The sequence below is a fragment of the Capricornis sumatraensis genome, chromosome 16 (genome assembly GCF_032405125.1).
Source record: "Capricornis sumatraensis isolate serow.1 chromosome 16, serow.2, whole genome shotgun sequence".
Classification (NCBI taxonomy): Eukaryota; Metazoa; Chordata; class Mammalia; order Artiodactyla; family Bovidae; genus Capricornis; species Capricornis sumatraensis.
This window is the reverse complement of record NC_091084.1, coordinates 80085386-80102475: the sequence shown is the minus strand read 5'-3', so window position 1 is coordinate 80102475 and position 17090 is coordinate 80085386. Positions and strand designations below refer to the sequence as shown.

General features: G+C 42.7%; 1 pseudogene; it reads left to right on the top strand.

Moving 5' to 3' along the window:
* The first annotated feature begins 11989 nt into the window (after positions 1-11989).
* LOC138092718 (olfactory receptor 5G9-like) lies at positions 11990-14853 on the top strand (annotated as a pseudogene).
* The last annotated feature ends 2237 nt before the right edge of the window (positions 14854-17090 follow it).

The window sequence follows — 17090 nt, the reverse complement described above, 5'->3', positions numbered from 1 at the left end:
AAATATCTTGGTGGGGTTGTTGGATAAGCAAATGATTTCTCAGGCAGTATTGATGAAAGGATAGGGTCACAATCCTTCTTCCTCACACCAGGAGTTGTTGTATCTGCTTTGAACATTGCAACTATACTAAGAATAGCACGTTACAGGGACTGGACTGGGCATGGAGTGACTTGGGTTCAAGGGAAGTGAGCAGACTATGGAATCAACTGGATACCAAGATGTGGAGCCAGTGTACAGGCTAGGAATAATAGCCTGCATTCAATGAAGCTGTTGTCTCTGCAGGAATGAGGCATGTGCTAAATAGTCAAAGAGACAGAAATAGTGCTAGTAGGATGCTATTAAAAGGATCAGGATGTTAGCTCAGAAATTTCCTCCATTTAATTTCCATTATTTATTTATCGTAGAAACAATTAATTAGATGGAGGCTGGGATGAACCATTTCAGATGTGTATGTGTTTGCTGCTAATAGTGTAATGAGGTGACTTTTCTTTCTCTTGATGGAAAGAAAATTATCACTGTTCTGATCTGTGCCTTAGAGCAGAGGTTCTTGGGGTTCTTGCAGATGGTAAGTCGTTCCTCTAAACATCTATGGCATCTAAATATCTTCTGGAAACCAGAGCTCTATTTATTTGCTGAGCCACACAGATGGTGTGTTATGGTGGTGGAGAGGGGTTTCTGCTCTTGGTTTTGTGAACACCATTATAGCTCATGACAACTGCTGATTTCCAATTATTCTCCAGGTCATTTCTAAGACATTGCCCTACTATTTGCCATCGAATGCTCTGACACTCCATCCAACGTATTTTTACTCAAAAATATTTTTATTATGGAATGTTTATATTTATAGAATAATATAACACAATGAGATCCTCTGTTCCCAATATCCAGGTTGTTACTGTTTGTGTCTGGATTTATAGGTATGGTCTAGCCACCTGCGTGGGAAAGAAAGTTAAAAGGGGGCTTCCCTGGTGGCTCAGATGGTAAAGAATCTGCCTGCAATGCAGGAGCCCCTGGTTCCAACCCTGAGTCCTGAAGATAGCCTGGGGAAAGGAATAGCAACCCACTCCAGTACTCTTGCCTGGAGAATCCCATGGACAGAGGAGCTTGCTGGGCTGCAGTCCATGTACTCTCTGTTTACCTCCTTATGGCCACTGTGAGAATTCACTCCGCTGCTGGAGGGCACAGACTTTCACCCTTGCTTTTACTCTGCGTGATCTCAACACTGGATGAGAACTGCTTCTTTCTCTATGACTTAGTCTTCCAAGGTTTCCTGACTTTCTCTAAAGGAGCGAAGCCTTTAACACTAAGGTCTCATCAACAAAAGGAATACTTAGAAAAAAGAAGATTTTTTCCCCCTAAGACCTAAATTCATATCCAATACAGGATATGGGGGAAAAAAGAGCTTCCATGAAAATCAAGTGAACTGGGAATGTTCCTATGATTCTATACCATTTAGCAAGGATTCTGAATGAATGGGAAAAGGAGAGGCTGCTTGATCAGAATTTATGTTCCTGTCATTTGGATACCATGATTGCTTCTCACTTTCCCAGGAAAAGAATAAAGTTCAAACCCCATGCATCAAATCCTGCTGCCAAGAGATTGCTGTTAATCTTGACTTTGAACCACAAGCAAGAGTGCTATATTGCTTCAGTCTTGTCTATTTGTGACCCTATGTACTGTAGCCCACCAGGCTCCTGTGTCTATGGGATTCTCCAGGCATAAATACTGGAGTGGGTTGCCAGGCCCCGCCCCAGGGGATCTTCCACACCCAGGGGAAGAACCCATATCTTTTATGTCTCCTGCATTGGCAGATGGGTTCTTTACCAATAGCACCATCTGGGAAGCCCTTTGAACCACAACAATTCCTTAAAATATCTTTATTAGATCTCTGCACCAAAGAAAATTTCTGGAGCATTCATTTGTTTTTTCCTGTTCCAGTCTCTAATGAGTTTTTTCACAGTTGAATTTCTAATACTAATTTTGATGTTATAACATACTGTCACAAAACTGATCTAATTAATCTATGATTTTGGACTAGAAGACATTTATGGCAACATTAAAAAAGTCACCCAGAGACGAAAAATTACATCCAAGGTAAGAGAAACCCAAGTAAGACAGTAGATGTTGTGAGAGGGCATCAGAGGGCAGACAGACTGAAACCATAATCACAGACAACTAGCCAATCTGATCACATGGACCACAACCTTGTCTAACTCAGTGAAACTAAGCCATGCCATGTGGGGCCACCCAAGACGGATGGGTCATGGTGGAGAGTTCTGGCAGAATGTGGTCCACTGGAGAAGGGAATGGCAAACCACTTCAGTCTTCCTGCCTTGAGAACCCCATGATCAGTATGAAAAGGCAAAAAGATAGGATACTGAAAGAGGAACTCCCCAGGTCGGTAGGTGCCCAATATGCTACTGGAGATCAGTGGAGAAATAACTTCAGAAAGAATGAAGGGATGGAGCCAAGGCAAAAACAATGCCCAGATGTGGATGTGACTGGTGATAGAAGCAAGGTCTGACGCTGTAAAGAGCAATATTGCATAGGAACCTGGAATATCAGGTCCATGAATCAAGGCAAATTGGAAGTGGTCAAACAGGAGGTGGCAAGACAGAACGTTGACATTCTAGTAATCAGTGAACTAAAATGGACTGGAACGGGTGAATTTCACTCAGATGACCATTATGTCTACTAATGCGGGCAGGAATCCCTTAGAAGAAATGGAGTAGCCATCATAGTCAACAAAAGAGTCCAAAATGCAGTACTTGAATGCGATCTCAAAAATGACAGAATGATCTCTGTTTGTTTCCAAGGCAAACCATTCAATATCACGGTAATCCAAGTCTATGCCCTGACTAGTAACACTGAGGAAGCTGAAGTTGAATGGTTCTATGAAGACCTACCAGACCTTTTAGAACTAACACCCCAAAAAGATGTCCTTTTCATTATAGGGGACTGGAATGCAAAAGTAGGAAGTCAAGAAACACCTGGAGTAACAGGCAAATTTGGCCTTGGAGTACAGAATGAAGCAGGACAAAGGCTAATAGAGTTCTGCCAAGAAAACGCACTGGTCATAGCAAACACCCTCTTCCAACAACACAAGAGAAGACTCTACACATGGACATCACCAGATGGTCAACACTGAAATCAGAGTGATTATATTCTTTGCAGCCAAAGATGGAGAAGCTCTATACAGTCAGCAAGAAGAAGACCAGGAGCTCATTGTGGCTCAGATCATGAGCTCCTTCTTGCCAAATTCAGAATTAAATTGAAGAAAGTAGGGAAAACCACTAGACCATTCAGGTATGACCTAAATTAAATCCCTTATGACTATACAGTGGAAATGAGAAATAGATTTAAGGGACTAGATCTGATAAACAGAGTGGCCGATGAACTATGGACAGAGGTTCGTGACATTGTACAGGAGAAGGGAGCAAGACCATCTCCATGAAAAGAAATGCAAAAAAGCAAAATGGCTGTCTGAGGAGGCCTTACAAACAGGTGTGAAAAGAAAAGTGAAAAGCAAAGGAGAAAAGGAAAGATATACCCGTGTGAATGCTGAGTTCCAAAGAATAGAAAGGAGAGATAAGAAAGCCTTCCTCAGTGATCAGTTGAAAGAAATACAGGAAAAGAACAGAATGGGAAAGACTAGAGATCTCTTCAAGAAGATTAGAGATACCAAGGGAACATTTCATGCAAAGATGGACTCGACAAACGACAGATATGCTATAGACCTAACAGAAGCAGAAGATATTAAGAAGAGGTGGCAAGAATACAAAAACCTACTATGCCTGAGTTATTTGGGTCCAGGTAATTCTGGGTGAGCCTAAGGCTACAGGGACGTTCATGACTCACGTGTTCCCTAGGCCAAGTGAGATGACTCTGGACCCCTCTGAAGCAATCTGGGAGGATAGCTACATAAGAAAAAAGCCAGGGAATTCATTCACGGTCATGCAGTGACTACTCTGAGTCTCAGCAGTAATTGATGCAAACCACAGTTCATCCTCCTCCTCTGGAAAGACTGACTCTTGCATCTCTGGGAAGCTAAAGTGATGCTAGAAACAGTGTAGGTCTTATAGGCTTAGAATTTGTTCATCTCATGTCTGGAGACTCCATCAGGGCAAACTATACCTCATTTTATGTTTTTATCAAAGAAAGAAAGATTTATAAACAATTTAAGAAAGAGTAATTGGTCAGGAAAGAGGATACAGTGTTTACTGTAAATCCCTGAGCATCTGAAATATCTCTTGATGCAGAACCCAACCTTTAGAAAGGATTAGGGGCTCTTGGGTCTTTTTCAGGTGTTTGACAATTCCCTGAAACACAGGGACTATCCGAGTAGACATTCTACTTTGTCAAGGCTGTGGAGGCTTTAAGTGGAGCTCATTCAAACAGTGGACCTTCCACCTAGCTGGAAGTGGCTCCCATCTGAACTCAGGGTGATGGGTCAGTGACTGCACCCTCCCCAAATCTCACCTGAACCATTTCAAAGCCAAACATAGTGGGGTTGAAGTCAGATATCCTGATGCCGATGGAGAGTAGATTTGTCTGTATCCTTCACAAAAGATCCCGTTGAGTGTGACAAGTTTTGAGCCATCCTGGAGATTCCATAAATTACTTTCTTGGACCATGGTTTTTATCACTCTTTAAAAATGATGGGGAGATTTTTTAAAAAATTGAGAGGCTATTTCAACTTGCTTGGGTTATTATACAATTTAGTGTAAAAATCCAACAAAAAACTAATAAGAATATAAAATATTTGTGACTAAAGTTTAAAAAAAAATATATTTTTTGTTGCCTAAGAAGAATAATAAAAGACACTTCTGGAGCTGGTACTTAAAATCACTCTAAAATATTTGGAAAATAGAACATGAAAGAGATAAAAATCACATGTAGTTGTAGTAGTCACATAAACATATTTTCATAAGTTTATTTCAGTTATTTCTTGTTTATATGTATTTGTATAGTATATGTAGAACTCAGAAATATGTCGATGTCTGCAATTCATTTTATGAGCTAATGGGATATTAATTTTTTAATTTTTTTTAAAATTTTAAAATCTTTAATTCTTCCATATGTTCCCAAACATGAACCCCCCTCCCCTCCCTCCCCATAACATCTCAGTGGGTCATCCCCATGCACCAACCCCAAGCATGCTGTATCCTGCGTCAGACATGGACTGGCGATTCAATTCTTACATGATAGTATACATGATAGAATGCCATTCTCCCAAATCATCCCACCCTCTCCCTCTCCCTCTGAGTCCAAAAGTCCGTTATACACAGCTGTGTCTTTTTTCCTGTCTTGCATACAGGGTCGTCATTGCCATCTTTCTAAATTCCATATATATGTGTTGGTATACTGTATTGGTGTTTTTCTTTCTGGCTTACTTCACTCTGTATAATCAGCTCCAGTTTCATCCATCTCATCAGAACTGATTCAAATGAATTCTTTTTAACGGCTGAGTAATACTCCATTGTGTATATGTACCACAGCTTTCTTGTCCATTCATCTGCTGATGGACATCTAGGTTGTTTCCATGTCCTGGCTATTATAAACAGTGCTGCGATGAACATTGGGGTACATGTGTCTCTTTCAATTCTGGTTTCCTTGGTGTGAATGCCCAGAAGTGGGATTGCTGGGTCATAAGGTAGTTCTATTTGCAATTTTTTAAGGAATCTCCACACTGTTCTCCATAGTGGCTGTACTAGTTTGCATTCCCACCAACAGTGTAGGAGGGTTCCCTTTTCTCCACACTCTCTCCAGCATTTAGAGCTAATGGGATATTAAAAATCAAAAGTCCTTATATAATATGGTTGGTCTGTACAGAACATTTGTATTAACGCATTTGTTTATGTTCTTCCAGTATCTTTCTGTGTATGTACATGTACTATATGAAAAGATTTCTTATGGAATATTCTTTTGGAATATACTTATGGAATATTCTTAAATCATAACTCCTAAATACTTTAAATTGGACTATTGTTATTAACTATTCTCAGTAGGAGTTTTAATGGCCAAAATAATTTATATGATTAACAAATGCACTTTTGATGAGTTATAATAATATGATGCTAGGTAGGCAGTATCCCAGGTTCTGAGGATTTATCTGTGAGCCACACAAGCAAAGACCCTTCCTACATGGAGCTTACATTCCACTGAGAGGAGAAAGAAAGAAAGAAATTGAAGTCGCTCAGTCGTATCTGACTCTGTGACCCCATGGACTGTAGCCCACCAGGCTCCTCTCTCCACAGGATTCTCCAGGCAAGAATACTGGGGTGGGTTGCCGTTTCCTTCTCCAGGGGATCTTCCCGACCCAGGGATCCAACCCAGGTCTCCTGCGTTGCAGGCAGACGCTTTAACCTCTGAGCCATCAGGGGAGTAATGCATTGAGAGGAGAGAGGCTTGCAAATAAAGACAAATCAAACTGTGGCCAGTACTACTGTGAAAGAAGAGCATAAAGAGGTGGAGTGTATCTTGCAGTGGAGGCAGGGTCATGCAGCTGGTTTGTAGTGGGGCTGGGGGTTCCAACTCAGATCCTCAGACAGTAAAGCTTATACTTCTAGCTATTGTATTAATGCCATCATCATACTCAGATCACTGAGGAAAAGCAATAGATGAGAAGTCAAACGGACCCCATCTACTTCTGCGGCAGAAACTACTGAAGAAACATCCCATATTTCATTCTGCCCATCTTTAACGGATGACCTATGTTTGGTTGGTACATTGAAGCCTGTGTGCATGTGCGCCAAGTTGCTTTCATTGTGTCTGACTCTTCTCTGTCCGTGGGATTCTCCAGGCAAGATCACTGGAGTGGGTTACTATTTCCTTCTCCAGGGGATCTTCTCAGCCCAAGGATTGAACCCGCGTATCTTATGTCTCCTGCACTGACAAGCGGGATCTTTACCACCAGCGCTACCTGGGAAGCCAGTATGAAAGACTGCATTTCTCATCGTCCTTTGTAATTGGGTGTTGACACGTTACTAAGTCCTGATGGGTAAGTGGAAGATTTGTGAGGTACCTATAGGAAGTCTTCTTATACTTTCAGAGAGTGCCTTTCTTCTCAGCTAGCTCCCTTGTGTGGCTGTAATGATTGGAACTTGAGCAATCATTTTGGACCACGAGGAAGCATTCGTATTCCTGATACTTTGTACAACCATATTAGTCCTATATTGTGGTAAAAATAAATTCTTTTAAATACTTTTTGAAAGTCACCTATTTTGAGTTTTATATCATAGGACTAGGCAATCCTGATTCAAATTAACCCAGATGCCTATTTTGGAGGCAGAGGTGGCAACAGCTTATCTGTACCATACTTTGGTTGACTGTTGACTTGGTTTTTAGGTTTAGTACATTAAAATAGAGTAATATTCAGAGAAGATAGTAAAGAAATAGTTTCTATTTACTGTCTCTCTCTCCAGTTGACACACTTCAAGAGAAACAAATGTTGATTTTGACCCAACTCATGCTTAGTAATCTGGTGGCTGTGTCCAGAATGTTGGGGTTTCCTCACTGGTTTCCTCTGCTGGAGCAAGTGCTTACATCAGTGATTAATTTGGGAGAGGCAGGGTGTCATGATTGACAGCCCTATCAGGTCTAGGATGGACAAGTTATTTATAATAAAAGAGTAATTCTGTTGCCAAAGAAGGAAAAAGGGAGATCTGGCTAGACAGATAAATACATCTGAAACGAAACTTTGAGGCAAGAGAGAGGAAGGTTTAAAGAAGATATTTTGGTGAGAGAAAGACACCATTTTCACAATTTCCTATGCCAGAGCAATGTGAGAAACACTCTGAAAAAAAAAAAAAAACACCTCATTTTTAATGTGCTTAGATTTTTGTGTGTGTGAGAGGCAGAGAGACAGAGACAGAGGCAGAAAGAGAGAAGTTAAATGGGAATGTCCCAGTGAATTTCAGGATATCCAAGTGGGACTACATGATGAAAAATTTAAAATAAGAAGCAGTATTTAGTATCACAGATAATTTAAACAAAAGATTTATTTTGCTCATCTGTGAAATGGGGACAACATTATGTGAGGCACTGGATGAATATAAAAATAAGTAAGAGATCATGAAAAAGTGCTCAGAAGATTGTAAGTGACATTTTACTATTTTTATTATCAATATTCTTTTTTTATATAAAAACATTTATAGCAGTATTGACTGCAGGTTTTGTTGATTTTTAAATTTGATTTGCAAAGTAAATGCAATAACTTTCTTTTTTAAGACTTCAGTAAGATAAATTAAAAAATTTTTATTTTTGCAAATTAATTTATTTTAATTGAAGGCTAATTACTTTACAGTATTGTAGTGGCTTTTGCCACACATTCACATGAATCAGCCATGGGTGTACAATATTCTTCAAGTTAATAATAATTCCATATTATCATCTTTATAGGCATAAGACAAAATCAGTTCTTAATTAAACTTTATAAAGTTTTAGTAGCCCAGGAAAAGAGGAATTCTTATTGATCGAATGTCCTGGAGAAACACTACTTCTTTAGTCTAGGGAAATATATGACTCTGAAGCAGTTTATTCACTAGAAATTTGTGAGCTCTCTTAGGGTTCCCCAGTGGCTCAGCAGCAAAGAAACCACCTGGCAATGCAGGAGACATGGATTCGATCCAGGAATCGGGAGGATCCCTGGAAGAAGGAAATGGCAACCCACTCCAGAATTCTTGCCTGGGAAATCCCACGGACAGAGGAACCCGGCAGGCTACAGTCCATGGAGTCGCAAAGAGTCTGACACGACTTAGTGACTAAACAACAGCAAATCTCTCTTAGGGTATTTGGAAAGAAATGTGACAAAACATTAGCTTCTAAGACTCATACTAGTCCTGCTCCAGCATCATGTTAATAAAGATTCCCTCAAAATGACCTTATTTTCTAAACTATTATAAACCCGATTCTAAATATTTAGTATTACAAAGAAAGATTCCCCTCCACCTTTTTATTCATCTCCTATTTAACAGGATCTCAGTGAATACAGTGAACTGTAAGTGATAATCACTCAGTCGTGTCTGACTCTGTGACCCCATGGACTGTAGCCCACCAGGCTCCTCTGTCCATGGAATTCTCCAGGCAAAAATACTGGAGAATACTTCTCCAGGGGATCCTTCCAACCCAGGGATGGGACCTGTGTCTCCTGCATTGCCCGCAGACTTTTTGTCGTTGAGCCACCAGGGAAGCTTCAGTGCATATAGAAAGCGTTAGTCACTCAATTGTGTCTGACTCTTTGTGACCCGTGGACTGTAGTCCCCCAGGCTCCTCTGTCCACGGAATTCTCCAGGCAAGAGTACCGAGGTGGGTAGTCATTCCCTTCTCCAGAGGAACTTTCTGACCCAGAGACTGAATCTGCATCTCTGGCATTGCAGGCAGATTCCTTACAGTCTGAGCCACCCGGGAAGCCCACTTTCTGCTGTATTGCCCCCATATTGAATACAGGGTGTGTTCAAATAAAGTGTAGGCAAGGTTCTTAGTGAAGTAAGTAACATTGTTATAGTTCCTTTTCAAGGTGGTGTTAAACGTTGCCACGAGGTGGCACCATCAGCTCCATCAGCTTATCAATCACAATAAAAGTGTGTTCACATTTCCTTCATTACTTTTTAAGTTTTTTTTTTTTTTTTTTTGGATGTGGATCATTTTGAAAGTCTTTATTGAGTTTGTTACAATACTGCTTCTATTTTATGTTATTTTGGTTTTTTGGTCACAAAGCACAAGGGATCTTAGCTCCCTGACCAGGGATTGAACCTGCACCTCCTGCATGGGACCGGATACCACTGGATACCAGAGAAGTCCCGTCTGCTAATTTAATTTACAAAGGATTCCATAGAGTTTCCTTGTGTAGCTTGGAACTAGAGAAAATGGAGAGCCTATATTCAGTTAGAAATAAATGTAAAATTATCAGAAAATAGATCTCACTGGACTGACTGAGGTTATGGAGCAGAGTTTTAATTGCACTTTCCCGTAACTGTTCTTTGCCGAGATACAGTCCACTTTGGGGACAGGACATCTTCAGTAAGAACAAAGAGAAAATGGCGCAACGAATTCGGGGGACTTGCAGCTAGTTGGCTAAGACTCTGTATGTGTTACAGTGGAGTCTTCCACACCTTCTTCCTGGAGGAAAGCAAAAAGCAAAATCAAATGACTACTGAAAATTTGGACCCATTCTATGTGTGAAGGTAAGGGGAGAGATGAAAGCTAACATGCTTGATTCGTTTTTACTTTAGTCCTTCTTGCCATCTTTAAAGAAGAGGGACCCCAGTGAAACATAAGTTAAGAACTTCTAAACCATTATCTTTTCCTTTTCCTGCCTGATTTGTAGCAAGTTCAGGAGAACATAAATGACGTAAATCGAAAGCAAATTTCATTTTTGACTCAAGGCCACGATGGCATGATCCTTGTCTTTGATGGATGGTTGAGGAAGGTCTAAGAAGAGATAACCTAGGTAGAGAAAAGTTCAGGTTCTGCAGTTGGATCAAAATATTATAACATGAGTATAAAACGGATCAGAGATGCCTTAGCAGCAGGGACAGGGGAAAAGAAAAGCCCGGAATTCAATTCACATTCCAGTCTGAGCCATCTGGGTGATTTCCTTTCTCCTTGCTGAAAGAAGGTTATTGTGGGCTGTGGTGTTGTTATCCTAAGCGCTCTGAACCCCAGAGTGACTTGAGTTCCTCATCCTGTGTGGTCTCACCTGTTGGAACACTGTAGTCTATTCTAGGCATCAAGCCACATCGAAAAGCTGAGAAATTAAAATGTCATGCAGAAGGCTTGGGCAGGGGCTTCCTTGGTTGTTTAATGGTAAAGACTCCACCTGCCAATGCAGGAGACATGGGTCTGACCTCTGACCTGGGGAGATCTAACATGCTGTGGATCAGCTTCGTGGGTCCACACACTGCAACTGTCGTGCCTATGGGCTGCAGTCACTGAGGCCGAGCACTCTAGAGCCTGTGCTTAGCAACACGAGAAGGACCAGTGAGAAGCCTGAGCACCGTGGCTAGAGAGGAGCCTCCGCCCGCCATACCCAGGGAAAAAGCCGCTCAGCCGTGAAGTCCCAGCACGGCCTGTATAAACGCTTGAGCAACTCAGGTTCAAGGAGATCAGCTGACTTAACCAAGGCCATTCTCACAGTGTATGAAAAAAGAATACATAGAGGGTATCGAGTTGGGCTAATTCAGGCTCTTCTCATGGTTTCTTCCATGTACCGTTTTCATAAAGTGATGCTTAAACTCAGCATTCTAGTATCCTATGGGCTTCCCACTAATGACCACTGGCTGTAACCTCAAAAAAAGTAAAGAAGGCTTGAGCAGGTTTAGCAACAAAGACTGATGACAGGAGTTGATGAGCTTTCAGCAAAGGGCAAACGGAAGACTGAGATGAGGTGCCTGAGTGATCCTGGAGAAAGTGTCAACAAGTGGTGGGTGTGACAGGTGGACGGCTTGACGGCCCATCCTACCTTTCTCTTTAATTTCCCTAAAGTGAAGAATATCATGCAAGCTATATTATTGGGCCTCAGAGGTATAGCCTTGCTAAAGTTGAATAATAAATTTCAAAATAAACAGTGAAGGAAAAGTGCTTAGCATAAGTGTGATGTTGAACTCCAATATTCCTGGGCAAAAAAAAATTTAAAGTATGTGCAGTTTTCTGAGCACTTACACATCAACCCTCTCATTCTAAGTGAGTAAGAGTTTTGAGAGGTCAAGTTACAGGGGTTTCAGCCACATTGAATGAATGAAGCAACTCAGGTTCAAAGATATCAGCTGACCTAATGACGGCCATACTTACAGTGCATGAAAAAAGAATACATAGAGGATATAGAGTTGGGCTAATTCAGGCTCTTCTCATCGTTCCTTCCACGTACTGTTTTCATAAAGTGATGCTTAAACTCAGCTTTCTAGTATCCTATGGGCTTCCCACTAATGACCATTGGCTGTAACCTCAAAAAAATAGGAAGCCAAAATGTGTTTTGTGTACTCCTATTGCAATGTACATGTTTAACCTCTTTAAGATGAAAGGATTTTTGAAGACACAGGAGACATTGTTACAGTGAGAAAAAAGAAAGATTACAGTCTGCTTTGACAGGTAATACTCAACACCCACTTCTGCTGGTCACTAGTATAGGGAAAAGGATTAACCTTTATTTTGCTCCTATGTGAAAGGAAATATGATGTTTAGCCTGCAGGTTTGTTAAAGACAACATGTAAGGCACAAATGCCAATAATCAGTCTGCACTTACTGGAAACTCAATAAGACTCGGTTAGATGTTTGCACGCATTAACTCATCTAATCCTCACAGCAATTTACAAGGTAGGTATTACTATTATTACTCCTATTTCACAGGTGAAGAAAAGTAACTTTCCTAGGGTCAGAGCACTTGCAGAACATGCGCTTAGGCTTAAGCTGTAATCCCGAAGTGCACAGCACATGGCCTAACACGGGGCAGCTGCTCATTCTTCTTGGCTTGTTTCATTTCACTCTCCTACATCACTTCACCAGGCGCATACCCACCTGGTGAGCTCAGGTAAACGTCACTGAAGTTGGAATTACTGGATACTTACTCTGGAATTTTCTCTGCTATTGGTTATGGGAATTTGAGTTTCTAAGCTGTGGTTTTCTCACCCATATATTGATGGATTCCTAGGGAACCTTGTAATATTATAGCTTCAAATTTGATCCTTTGCCCTGGCCTCATTTCACTTCTGTTTCCTTAGCCACAGGATGCAACTAAAAGTCATATGCTCTCCTCAGTTCTGTTCAGTTCGGTCGCTCAGTCGTGCCCGACTCTTTGCAACCCCATGAATCGCAGCACGCCAAGCCTCCCTGTCCATCGCCAACTCCTGGAGTTCACTCAGACTCACGTTCATCGAGTCAGTGATGCCATCCAGCCATCTCACCCTCTGTCGTCCCCTTCTCCTCCTGCCCCCAATCACTCCCAGCATCAGAGTCTTTTCCAACTAGTCAACTCTTCACATGAGGTGGCCAAAGTACTGGAGCTTCAGCTTTAGCATCATTCCTTCCAAAGAACTCCCATGGTTAATCTCCTTCAGAATGGACTGGCTGGTTCTCCTTGCAGTCCAAGGAACTCTCAAGAGTCTTCTCCAACACCACAGTTCAAAAGCATCAATTCTTCGGCGCTCAGCTTTCTTCACACTGCAACTCTCAGATCTATACATGATCATTGGAAAAACCATAGCCTTGACTAGACAGACCTTTGTTGGCAAAGTAATGTCTCTGCTTTTGAATATACTATCTAGGTTGGTCATAACTTTTCTTCTATGGAGTAAGCGTCTTTTAATTTCATGGCTACAGTCACTATCTGCAGTGACTTTGGAGCCCCCCAAAAATAAAATCTGACACTGCTTCCACCGTTTCCCCATCTATTTCCCATGAAGTGATGGGACCAGATGCCATGATTTTCGTTTTCTGAATGTTTTAAGCCAACTTTTTCACTCTCTTCTTTCACTTTCATCAAGAGGCTCTTTAGTTCCTCTTCACTTTCTGCCATAAGGGTGGTGTCATCTGCATATCTGAGGTGATTGATATTTCTCCCGGCAATCTTGATCCCAGCTTGTGCTTCTTTCAGCCCAGCATTTCTCATGATGTACTCTGCATAGAAGTTAAATAAGCAGGGTGACAATATACAGCCTTGACGTACTCCTTTTCCTGTTTGGAACCAGTCTGTTGTTCCATGTCCACTTCTAACTGTTGCTTCCTGACCTGCATATAGGTTTCTTAAGAGGCAGGTCAAGTGGTCTGGTAATCCCATCTCTTTCAGAATTTTCCACAGTTTATTGTGATCCATGCAGTCAAAGGCTTTGGCATGCTCTCCTAGGGACTAGTTTATTTTTTTCTGGGTCCCCTTTTTGAAGACGTGCTTACCAAATTTCTCTTCTTTTCTCCAACGGAATCCAGAGTCTGTCCCTGGCTAACGAAAGCAACACGAGGGTCACAGAGTTCATCTTCAGAGGTTTGAATTTCAGCCCTCAATTGCAGGTCTCCCTTTTCCTGCTCCTTCTGAGTTTCTACCTCATCAACCTAACAGGAAACTTGGGTACGATTGTTCTGATACAGATGGATCCCCACCTTCGCGGCCCATGTACTTTTTCCTCAGTCATTTGTCTTCCGTGGACATGAGCTTCTCTTCTATCGTGAGCCCCAAGATGCTCTCTGACTTCTTTGTGAGGAGGAAAGCCATCTCTTTCCAGGGCTGTGCTTGGCAACAGGGGCGCTTTGGGTTCTTCGTCATAGCAGAGTGTTTTCTCTGGCGTCTGTGGCCTATGGCCGCTGTGGCTACACCCGAAACCCACTGTTGTATTCTGTTGCCATGTCCCAGAGACTCTGAGTCCAGCTGGTGGTGGGTCCCTATGTCACCAAGTTCCTGAACCCCATGACCCACACGTGATGCTTTTCGCCTTCCTTTCTGCAGCCCCGATGTCATCCACCACTTCTTCTGTGACTTGCCCCCTCTGCTTTCCCTGTGTGTGCTGACACCAGTCTCAACAAGTGGGTGGTTTTTGTCGTGGCTGGAGCTGAGGGCGTCTACAGTGGCCTGACTGTCCTGGGCTCCTCCACTGACATCCTCATCCCCATCCTGAAGATCCGCTCTGCTGACGGGAGATGCGAATCCTCCTCTTCCTGCTCTGCACGCGGGACAGCTGTGTCTATCCTGTATGGCCCTCTTCTCTTTATTTATGTCCGGCCTAGTGCCTGGGTCTCGACAAAGTGGTGTCCGTGGTTTACACTGCAGGCATCCCCATGTTGAACCCACTTACCTATTGCTTGAGGAATAAGGAGGTCAAAGATGCCGTCGATAGGGCCGTGTTGAAAAGGACGTTTTGTAGGGCATAAATTCTTATCTAGAAAGGAAATTGGAGGAGAAAGCTAAAATGACAGACTGCAGGGGGCGGTCCTAAGATGGTGGAGGAATAGGACGGGGAGACCACTTTCTCCCTCAAAAATTCATCAAAAGAAAATTTCAGCGCTGAGTAAATTCCACAAAACAACTTCTGAATGCCGGCAGAGGACATCAGGCTCCCAGCAAAGCAGATCATTGGCTTCAAAAACAGGTAGGAAAAAATATAATAAGACGCAAAAAGAGACAAAGGAGGTAGGGAGGGAGCGCCGTCCCGGGAAGGGAATCCCGTCCCGGGAAGAGACTCTTAACAAGAGAAGTTTCCAAACACCAGGAAACAGTCTCGCAGCCGAGTCTGTGGCAAGCTTTGGAAGCACAGAGTGCAACATAACAGGAAGGAAAAATAAATAAATAATTAAAACCAACAGATTACGAGCCCAACAGTAACTCCCCCAGCAGAAAAGCAGTGCAGATGCCTGCATCCGCCACTAGCAAGTGGGGGCTGGGCAGGGAGGAGCAGGAGGCGCAGCTGGCAGTGCTTTTTAAGAATCGGGCCGTGGGAGGCGCGGGCTGCAGTGCTTTTTTGAGAATCGGGCCTGAACGTCCCGTGCGTGGATAGAGTGAACTCACTTGGGCTAGCAAACCAGACTGTGGGATAGCTACCAGGCGAAATGCTTGAACATAAGACACCACCAGGACCGCGCACAGAACAAAGGACGGATCGGAAATAGCCGGCTGCAGACCATCCTCCTCCGGTGACAGGCAGCCAGAGCCTTAAGGGCTGGAAGGGGGCAATCGCAGCCTGAGAGAGAAATTACCTACCAAAATGCAAGCAGGCTTCTTTGTTAACTAAGACTTCTGGGGGTTCTGGACAGTCATCACCCACCTGAGAAGGAATGCCAGCGGTACACCCAGAAAACTGAGCAACAGGGAAAGGCCATAGTTGCAGCAATTGCGCTCACCAAACTCCTGAGCTACTCGGACCTGGGAAGGGCACAAAACGCAGGCCCGACCGAATCTGTGCCTCTGAGGGCTTCCTGAGAGCTGAGCCTGAGCGGCTTAGACTGGGGTGGTGCATGAAGCCTGGGGCCGGCCTCAGACTGTTACCCGGCAGAGCTACGTAGAGCCTGAGTGGTGTGCACCGTGAGCAGGGGCAAGCCCAGAGTGGATGAGACACTGCAAGCACACGCCAGTAATATTTGCAGCATCCCTCCCTCCCCACAGCATGACTGAATAGTGAACCTAGTTGTCCACCACTGCCCTCCCTGTGTCAAGATGGAAATCAGACACTGAAGAGACCAGTAAACAGAGGAAGTTAAACAGAGGGAACCACCTTGGAAGGGACCCCACACAGCCCACAACACCAGAGAAAGGACAGTATACCTTTACTACTTTTACAATCTTTTTTTTTTTTTGAGTGGATGGGGTTGCGTGATTGTTTTTTTTTTTTTTTTTTTTTGTTTTTCCTCTCTTTTTTAACTTTCTTAAATTTTTAAGTACTCTATTTCTCTAATTATTATTTTTAATAATTCTTGTGGCTTTGTTTTTTCGTTTGTTTTATTTGTTTGTTTTTTCTTTCTTTTTCTCCTCTTCTTCTTTTCTTTAATATCGTATTTTTGAAAATCCAATCTCTACTCCAGACTTTTAATCTTTGCTTTTGGTATCTGTTGTCAATTTTGTACATGTAAAAACCCAATCTTTAGTACCCAATTTTACCTGAGAGGGAGATTACTGGCTTACCACTCTCCCCTCCTTTGGACTCTCCTTTTTCTCCACCAGGTGTCCTCTGTCTCCTCCCTCCCCCTTCTCTTCTCTACCCAACCCTGTGAATCTCTGTGTGTTCCAGACGGTGGAGAACACTCAGGGAACTGGTTACTGGCCGGATCTCTCTCTCCCTTTCATTTCCCTCTTTTATCCTCCTGGCCACCTCTGTCTACTTCCTCCCTCTCCTCTTCCCTGTATAACTCCGAGAACACCTCTGAGTGGTCCAGACTGTGGAGTGTACATAAGGAAGTGACTACTGGCTAGCTTGCTCTCTCCTCTTTTGATCCCACCTTATCTCATTCCAGTCACCTCTAACTACCCTCTCCCTCTTCTCTTCTCCGTGTAACTCAGTGAACCTCTCTGGGTGACGCTCAATGTGGAGAAACCTTTCATCTTTAACCTAGATGCTTTATCATCAGTGCTCTATAGATGGAGAAGTCCTGAGGCTAGGGTAAAAATAAAATTAAAA